Below are 9,453 nucleotides of genomic sequence, written 5' to 3'. Positions count from 1 at the left end.
TTTGTCAATTATATATTACTTTTTATAGGGTTACTTGCATGTTCAATTTAATACTTTCAATACTTTATTTAGCATGCATAGTATGTGTTTGTGAAAATGCCCGTATGGCGTTGTGCACTATTTTTAGATTTCTTTAATTCTACTACTCTAAATGCTTGCTTTTCACAAAACCCCTTTTATATTTTATTAATTAAATATAATTGTTATTACAAACATATTGTTAGTTTGAAAGACTTGGTAATCTAACTTGGACATTGAATGCTTGATCTATGCTACTCATGCCTTTGCCGGCATGCCAATAAACACCTTGCATTTAACTGTCATCATATGCACTTACTATATTTCCATTGATGACTTTTCACATGTAGTCATGACCATGTGTTAACGTCATTCTTCTTTACTATGCATTGATTACCACCTTTCCCATTCTTTTCCTTACTATAACCCTTGAAGTTTTCACGTACCTTCTTTTCTTTTTTAGGATGGCCACCAAGAAAGGCAAGGAGAAAGCTACCCCCAACTCAACCCCAAACCACCAAAGCAAGGAGAGGCACAAAAAAATCATTAGTGGCAGAGCCATCTTCAACTATAGTTAAGCCATCAACAAAAAGAATTAAGAGGATTCTAAAGGTTGATGAAAAAGAGAAAGCCTTCCCAGCAAAGGACACTGCACGATTTCCCAACCGCTACTGTGAGGAGATGTTCTCCATCCTGGCAGAAAGGAGTTACAACAATGAATACCTTCTTATCCTCCTGCCCCGTATTACTGAATTTGTTGATCCACGAATTAAGCGATGACACTGGGGATTCCTACAAAGACATCCACGACAAGTTAATCTTTCATGGGTAGTTGAGTTCTACTCCAATTTCCACCTGCCAACCCTGCAGTCTTTATATGTCCGTCAGAAGCAAGTCCCCAATACAAAAGAAGCCATTCAACGAGCCTTAGATCTCCCCTTACTCCAAAAGGACTGGATGTATTTCAAGAAGCCGCACTCAAGCGCCAGACGTACCAATTTGACTGGGACGCTATTCTTCGAGTTATCGCACAACCTGGCAGCAGATGGATTTTTGGATACCATCGTTCCCGGACTAAGAAAATATCGGCTTCCACTCTTACCTTGGAAACTCGCGTATGGGCACAAATTATGTCCCATTACGTCTTTCTGAGCACTCACGAGTCCTCCTTCACTACATACATGGCCATTCTACTATGGTGCATCCTTACAGACTGATGCATGAAAACTTGTCTCTCAATAGAGTGAGGTCGAATCCCACAGGGATTGATTGGTCAAGCAACTTTAGTTGGAAGAGTATGCTAGTTGAGCTAAACAGAATGTAGTTTGAGAATTGCAGAAAATTAAATGGCGGGAAAATAAATAACAGAAAATAAAGTACAGAATCTTAAATGGGGATTTGGGGAAATGAGCATGAAAATAAATGGCAAAAAGTAAAGAGAATGGGTAAGATCAGAAATGGGGAATTCATTGAGCTCGGGAGATGTTGTATTCTCCGGATCAAATTCATTTTCATCTCTTCCTCAATCAAAGCATCTATTGATCTCCTTGGCAATCTTAAGTGATTGGGTTCCGATTTCTTGGCAACCTAATCTCTCTAAGCTTGAACAATTGTTCAATTCCTTGATTTAATTGCTCATGGGAAGAGATTAAGTGTGGTCACTGATTATACCACATGTATTTCCAAATCAAAGTGTTGGGAGGATTACATGTCACTATATCCGCCCAGACCCCAATTTGATCCAACATGAAAAAGCATTTCTAGCATGATCTCCTCATCCCTTTTCCAAGGCTCAAAGGAGATCCAATTATAGAGAGTTTCTTTTCCAAGACAACTAACCAATTGAATTAAGATCGAAAGCTTTCTAGTAAATCAATAGAGAAGAAAGAAGAAGAGAATGAAAACTATACTTGATCCATCAAATTTCAACAGAGCGCCCTAACCCAATGAAAGGGGTTTAGTTGTTCATAGCTCTAGAAATGGAAAATGGCAGAAAAGAGTACATCACTAAAAGTGCAAAAAAGTAAATATACAGAGAGTAGTTCTCCAAAGTGCCCGGCTTCTCTATAGTTCAAAACTACTCCTATATATACTACGTCTCTTGATCTTCTAGTGAGTTCTTTATGTTTTGGATGTGGGCCTTAGATCTTGAGTTGAAGCAGTTGCAATCTTTAGTGGGCTCAGCTTGCAGAGAAGTATGAATTAGGCATGGGTGCTAGTGAAGTTAACGTTAAGTGACATTGTGGGTTCGAGAACGTTAGTGACAATCACATTTTTCACTAACGTTCCAACCCCATATAGCCCACGTTAACTCCAATGTTAGTGGCACCAACGTGATCACTAACGTAGCCTTGCAAACCTTCGCAAGCGTTATTGGGACTCACCTTTCCCAATAACGTTGCCTTATAAACCTTCGCAAGTGTTATTGGGACTCACCTTTCTCAATAACGTTGCCTTGTGCCCTTTGTCCCTACGTTAGAGTTCGCGTTAGTGTAACTAATGTGGCTCTTAACGTGGTTATGCCTCACCTTCGAGAGCGTTAGTGACACTTACCTTTGTCACTAATGCTCCAAGTGCCCCTACTCTCCACGTTAGATTTCACGTTAACTAAGTTAATGTGGTCACTAACGTGGTAGTGAATGCCATCTCCAACGTTAGTGACAAAGGTGAGTGTTACTATGACGTTGGGATTTTTGCTAATACAGAATTTTATAAAGTCGCGTTGTAAGTATAGATTCTAAACCAACAGAAATCCCTTCGTACAAAATTTTTGGTTGTCACAAGTAACAAACTTCTAAATAAATTGATAACCGAAGTATTTAAACCTCGGGTCGTCTTCTCAAGGAATTGCAGGGAGGTATGTTCTTATTATTGGCTATGAAAAAGGTAAAATTGGGGATTTTGAGAGTGATGAACAAGTATGATAAATGACAAGTAAAATAAATAAATAACTGTAAATCAAACTCTTGGCAAGGTATGAGAATTTGGAAGTCCTATCCCAGTTATCCTTATCAATTGTGATGAGAATTGAATTTTTCTCCCACTATGTTAACCTCTAACTATGAAGGTAAGTTAAGTGGATGAATTAATTTGAATCCTCAAGTCCCAGTCTTTCCTTAGGAAAAGTTAGAGTTATTGGATCTTGAATTAACTCTTGAAGAATTCCAATTTTCAATCAACAATGAGTTTGATAACTCAAGAGTTACCAATTAATCAACCAAAGCCAAAAAGGAATAAAATCTACTTGAATGAAAATAATTTGGATAGAGCACCAGCATCAATAACATAAATTAGAGAAAATAATCATAAGTCTGAAATACCTCAAATTATATTAAATAGAAAATCAATCTAAACATAGAGATCCATAAGCCAAATTGGCAACATCAGATAATCAACCAAAATGATAAATAAAAGTGGAAAATAAATAAAAGAAACATTGAACCTGTAATTGAAGAAGATGAAAATATTCCTAAGTCCTTTAAGAGGAATCCTAATCCTAATCCTAAGAGAGAGGAGAGAGCCTCTCTCACTAAAAACTACATCTAAAACTAAAATTGTGAATTATCAGAGCATGTTGAGTCTTTGTAAGTTCCCTGACTTTAATCTGTGTTTCTGGGCCGAAAACTGGGTTGAAATGCGGCCCAGAATCTCTGCCAGCAACTTTTGTAATTCTACAGATCACGCACGTCACGCGATCGCGTCATCCATGCGGACGCATCATTCGCCTTTTTCCCTGCCACGCGTTCGCGTCGTCCACGCTTCCGCATCACTTGTGCTTTTCCAATCCGTGCGGTCGCGTGAGCCATGCGGCCGCGTCACTGCGGATTCCTTTCTTCCGCGCGGTCGCGTCACTGACACGTACGCGTCACTTCTCGCTGGTCATCTCCTCAATTTCTTGTGTTCCTTCCATTTTTGCAAGCTTCCTTCCCAATCTCTCACTCATTCATGCCCTATAAAGCCTGAAACACTTAACACACAGATCAAGACATCGAATGGTAATAGGAGAAGATTAAGATTAGCTAAATTAAGACCAAAGAAGCATGTTTTCAATCATAGAACTAAACTAGGAAGGAATTATAAAATCATGCAAATCATATGAATAAGTGGGTGAAAAGCTTGATAAAACCACTCAATTAAATACAATAAAATCATATGAATAATTGGGTGAAAAGCATGATAAAACCACTCAATAAAACACAATATAAACCATAAAATAGAGGTTTATTCATGCTAAGCTCAAGGAGACAAAATAAATGAGTAGGGAAAGGCAAGACTCATGCAATGCAACTTATGAATGTGAATGCAACTACATGCTAAAATGATTCTACCTACTTGGTGAAAATGTAAATAAATCTTTCATGAATAAATATGAACTGGATTTCACTAATTCAAATCACAAAATACAATACAAATAACTTGCAAGAAGAAGATAGCTCGTGAAAGCAGGGAACATAGAATTAAGCGCTGAACCCTCACTCATAGTTTATATCACTCTAATCTCTCAGGTGTATAGGGTCAATTCTCCCAATTCTCTACTAATCTTGTTTTCTATAGCTTACTCTTCATCTAACAATCAACAATCATGCTTCCTATAGCTTGCTCTTCATCTAACAATCAACAAAAATTTAATGCACCAATACACAAATCAAGATGTCTTTTAAGGGTTGTAATGGGGTTAGGGTCAAGGTAGGATTGTATTGGCCATGTGGACTAAAATCTGAATCCTTAATTAACATAAACTTTCCACCTAACTCAAGACAATTCATTTAATTAAAATACAAAATCTAACTTCCCATTAACTGTGCTTTCCTACATATTTATGCATTCCAAGTTTTGAGTGCAGCTCATATGCATTGATTTCACTATTTATTTTGGGGTATTTTATCCCCTTTTATTAATTGCTCTTTTCTTTTTTCTTTTTCACTTTTTTTTTCAATGCATATGATTAAAGTATTGAATGCAATAATATGTGCTCAACCATTATTTTGCACATTTTTACTAAAATATACAACACCCAATTATTCAAACCAAATATTTTCAAACCCAACTTCCCCACACTTAAATCATGAGCACTTTTACTAGCTAAGCTAACCAAGGATTCAAATTAAGGACATTATTATTTTTCGCTTAGAGTTAGTAATGTGCTAAAGTAAAGAACAAATGGGTATATTAGGCTCAAATTGGTTTGCAAAGGATAATGAAAAGGTAAGGCCATATGGGTATGTAAGCTTAGTGAAACAAAGGCCTCAATCATATCAGTACATGCATACATCAAACAATGGAAATATAGAATTAAGCAAGACAAAGATCACAATTTTAGAGAGAAAAACACACACCAAAAACAAAATATTGGTTGATAAAATGCAACCAATCAAATAGGCTCAAAATCTCACTGGTTTTGTGTGTTCGAGCTCTAAACCATGTTCCAAAATAAAATTTCTTCAAACAAGTTTTTCAAAAAATTTTATTCAAATTAGTGAAATACTGTGAAAAAGAAAATATTACTTTAACTAAGTGGTAAAATATGCACACACAAAAATAAGCATGCAATCAAACATGCAAATGCAACAACTAACAAGAAAAATAAACCATTGGTGTTGAGGTAGAAGAGTAACTAACCCATGGAGATCGATATCGACCTCCCCACACTTAAAGATTGCACCATCCTCGGTGCATGCTAAGATGTGCAAGTGGACAGGTTGTGGTTCCTCAGCTAGTGCTCTTTTTGTTCCTTTCCTTGCCAGTGGTTTTGGGGGTAGCTTTCTCTTTGCCTTTCTTAGTGGCCATTTTGAAAAAGGGAAGAGAAAGTAAATTAAATTCTAAGAGATAGAGCAAGGAAGAGGAATGAGTGAGTGATAGTCAATGCACGCTATAGATCAATGAAGGTTACACATGGTCATGACAACATGTGAAAAGTTCATCAAAGGGAATAGAATAAGTGCATGAAAGGGTAAGTAGATGCAGGATGTGTATTGGCATGCCGGCAAGGGCATGAGTAGCATAGATCAAGCATCACTCCGTAACAAACTATCACGGTTGTATTGACAATTAAAATCAATTAAGATAATAATAAATGGAATTTGTGAAAAGCGGGCATTAAATATAATAATGTAGAAAAGGGCATGATGCCATACGGGCTTTTTCACAAACACATAGCATGCATGGTAAATAAGTCATTGAAAGTATTAAATTAAACATGCAAGCAATCTTTTTTTCTAAGTTATATAATTGTCAAACAATTCTTTGAATAATCCACAAGCAAATTAAATAAATATCTAACACCAATGAAGATAATGCAATGAATGAAACCATGCAAATAAATTAAATGGAAGTGAAGAGGGATGAGAAGAAGAAAGTAAAAAGGAAGAAGAAAGAAGAAAAGAAATAAGAAGGGAAGAAAAGAAGTAGATATAGGGAAGAAAAGATAAGATATTTGGCTGCTCTGGAAAAGTTGTGCGGCGGAAGCGACGCAGACACGTGGGGGATGCGGTCGCACGACTTGCGCTTAAATTAATTGACGCGGTCACGTCAGTCACGCGAACGCGTGACCCAGGTTATGCTACTGGCGCGAGGGCAGCCTCGCGCTCGCACAACTCTCTGTTCGAATTTTTATTTTTGCCAAATTTGGGGTGACGCGATCGCGTGGGGCATGCGATCGCGTGTGTGGGCTTCAGAAAGGAATGACGCGGACACGTCGGTGACACAGTCGCGTGATAGGGATTCTGCGTCTAGCACCAATCCAGCACCAATCTCGCACAATAATTTGTTGTGCACCCTTTTTACGTCGAAAATCAGGGCACGCGGTCGCGTGGAAAGCCATTATTTCCATGTGACGCGAACGCGTCAGCGACGTGGTCGCGTGGGACAATTTGTGCCACTGGCACGCCTCCAGCCACGCTCTCGCGTGGCTCTCTGTTCAATTCTTTTCTACCCAACGCACTAGTGACGCGGATGCGTCAGCGACGCTGCCGCGTCGAGTGCAATTTTTTTTATGCAAAATGCAAAATGCAATGCTTAATGTGAATGCTATGTATAATTCCAGGTTCAATAAAATAAAAGAAAATTCAAAAACAAATAAAACTAAATAAAATTAAAATTAAAAAGGGAACGATCATACCATGGTGGGTTGTCTCCCCCACCTAGCACTTTTAGTTAAAGTCCTTAAGTTGGACATTTGGTGAGCTCCCTGTTATGGTGGCTTGTGCTTGAACTCATCCAGGAATCTCCACCAATGTTTGTGATTCCAGTAACCTCCGGGGTCCCAAACTAGGCGCAAAAAGCCTTCAAGTAAGTTGAAGCAAGTGACAAGGCCCCAAGAGTGTTGATTTCTAGATTGAATTCTAGGGTCCCAAATCTTGCTTTTGCACCCGTCTTCTTGTTGAGTAATATTGTTCCAGCCGGGTGGCAAATAGTCTGAATTCTCACTGAAGCAGCCAGACAACTTCCTAGGCCCATTCAGTTGAGCTCTACACCAACCTTTGCGTTTAAATGTTGAGCACACAACCATGTTGAACCTTGCAGGATAAATCTTATCACTGACCATCTTCTTCTTACTCTTAATGCCACAGAGAGCTCTAAGTTGACCATCCGTCTCTAGTAGCCCATATTCAAATGGAATTAGAAAGCTAATGAACGTGCAAGCTCCACTCCCTTGTGCTCTTCTTCGATATCTTCCACTTCTTTGTAATCTTCAATATCAACCTCTTCCTTTTGGTGAATTTCTTCCAATTTAATCTCTTCTTCATTGTTCACCAAGGGCATGGGATGTTGTGTTTCATCTTCTTTAAACTCCATATCAAGTCCAATGGAAGAGGATTCAAATGTAGAAAAGAATTCATCAATGATTGAATCCATCTCTTGATCATCTCCTTCAAAGTCTTCAACTATGATATGCTTTGGAGGTTGTACACCCTCCTCAACATCAGCATCAAACGTCTTTAAGGGGTGCTCTATAACTTGACTTTCCCATGGAGGTTCAGCATCTCCTAAGTCTTCAACCATTGCCTCCCTCTTCTTCTTCAATAATTCCGGCTTCCTCCACTTGTTCGAATATCAAATCGTGCTGCTAACTATCCACCGGAGTGCCCAATTTCTCCTTCCTACTACATTCTTCAGTAGATTTCCCACATGAAACCATGGGGGTTCTTTGAATGTCCAAACGTCGGAAAGGTAATCGATTTCTTTCTTGATCTAGGTATTTAAGTATGCAATCGTATTCGTCCTTGATGATTTTCTTTTCAACTATTTCTTCACCCTCAAGCACAAAATCCTCCTTGTTGTATTCTTTCACTAGTTCTTCAACCGCGCTGTCAACTTCAAGGGTGTCTACTACCTTCACCTTTAGTGCCTCCTCTAGCTCCTTATGAAGTATGGATTTGCGAAAATGATCCCTTCTCTCTCGTTCCATGTCAATAGTATCAGTGGGATCATGTTGCTCTTGGATTGATGGATGTTGGTGCTCCTCCATGGATGGTGGTGATGGGATGGGTGGATCATTATGTGGTTGAGATGGAAGTGCATTGGAGCTCAAGGGTTGAATATTGGGGGTATTTGGTGGTCCAATTTGGGTGGCGAGAGCTTGTATAGCAGAGTTTAGATCGGCAAATACTTTATCCATAGAGGTTTTGGGTGGATAGGAGGGTTCATTGGTTGGGAGAAAAAGGTTCATAACACGGAGGTAGTTCCTCTTGATAAGGATATGGAGATGGTGTATATTGAGGTGGTGGTTCAGTATATGGTTCATTTGGCTCATAAGGTGGTTGGTATGGTGGATACGGGTTAGGATCATATGGAGGGAAATGGTGGAAAGGGGCTTGTGAGTGTGGTGGTTCAAAGTTATGTTGTGAGGATGGTCTCTGAGCATACGGTGGGGCTTGTTGGTAGCTACTAGATGGTCCACCATATCTATCAGCTTGGTATGCATTGTAGGATGGTGGTGCACGAATTTGTAATCCGCACAACTAACCAGCAAGTGCACTGGGTCGTCCAAGTAATACCTTACGTGAGTAAGGGTCAATCCCACGGAGATTATTGGTTTGAAGCAATCTATGTTTATTTTATTAATCCTAATCAGGATGTCAATAAGATTAATTGGATTTAATGATAAGAAGTCAAAGTATTTGGAATAAGGAATTGTTACTTTATTAATGGAGAATATGTTGGAGTTTTGGAGGTGCTTTGTCCTCTGAATCTCAACTTTTCCTTGAAATCCTTTTCCCACACGCAAGGTCCCTTCCATGGCAAGCTACTCGGAATACCACAGACAAGGTTTAGACTTTCCGGATTCTCATGAATGCCGCCATCAATCTGGCTTATACCACGAAGATTCTGATAAAGGAATCTAAGAGATACTCATTCAATCTGATGTAGAACGGAGGTGGTTGTTAGGCACACGTTCATGGATTGAGGAAGGTGATGAGTGTCACGGATCATCAT

Source organism: Arachis duranensis, chromosome 9, assembly GCF_000817695.3.
Source record: "Arachis duranensis cultivar V14167 chromosome 9, aradu.V14167.gnm2.J7QH, whole genome shotgun sequence".
NCBI lineage: Eukaryota > Viridiplantae > Streptophyta > Magnoliopsida > Fabales > Fabaceae > Arachis > Arachis duranensis.
The sequence above is the reverse complement of the archived record's forward strand: the minus strand, read 5'-3'. Positions refer to the sequence as shown.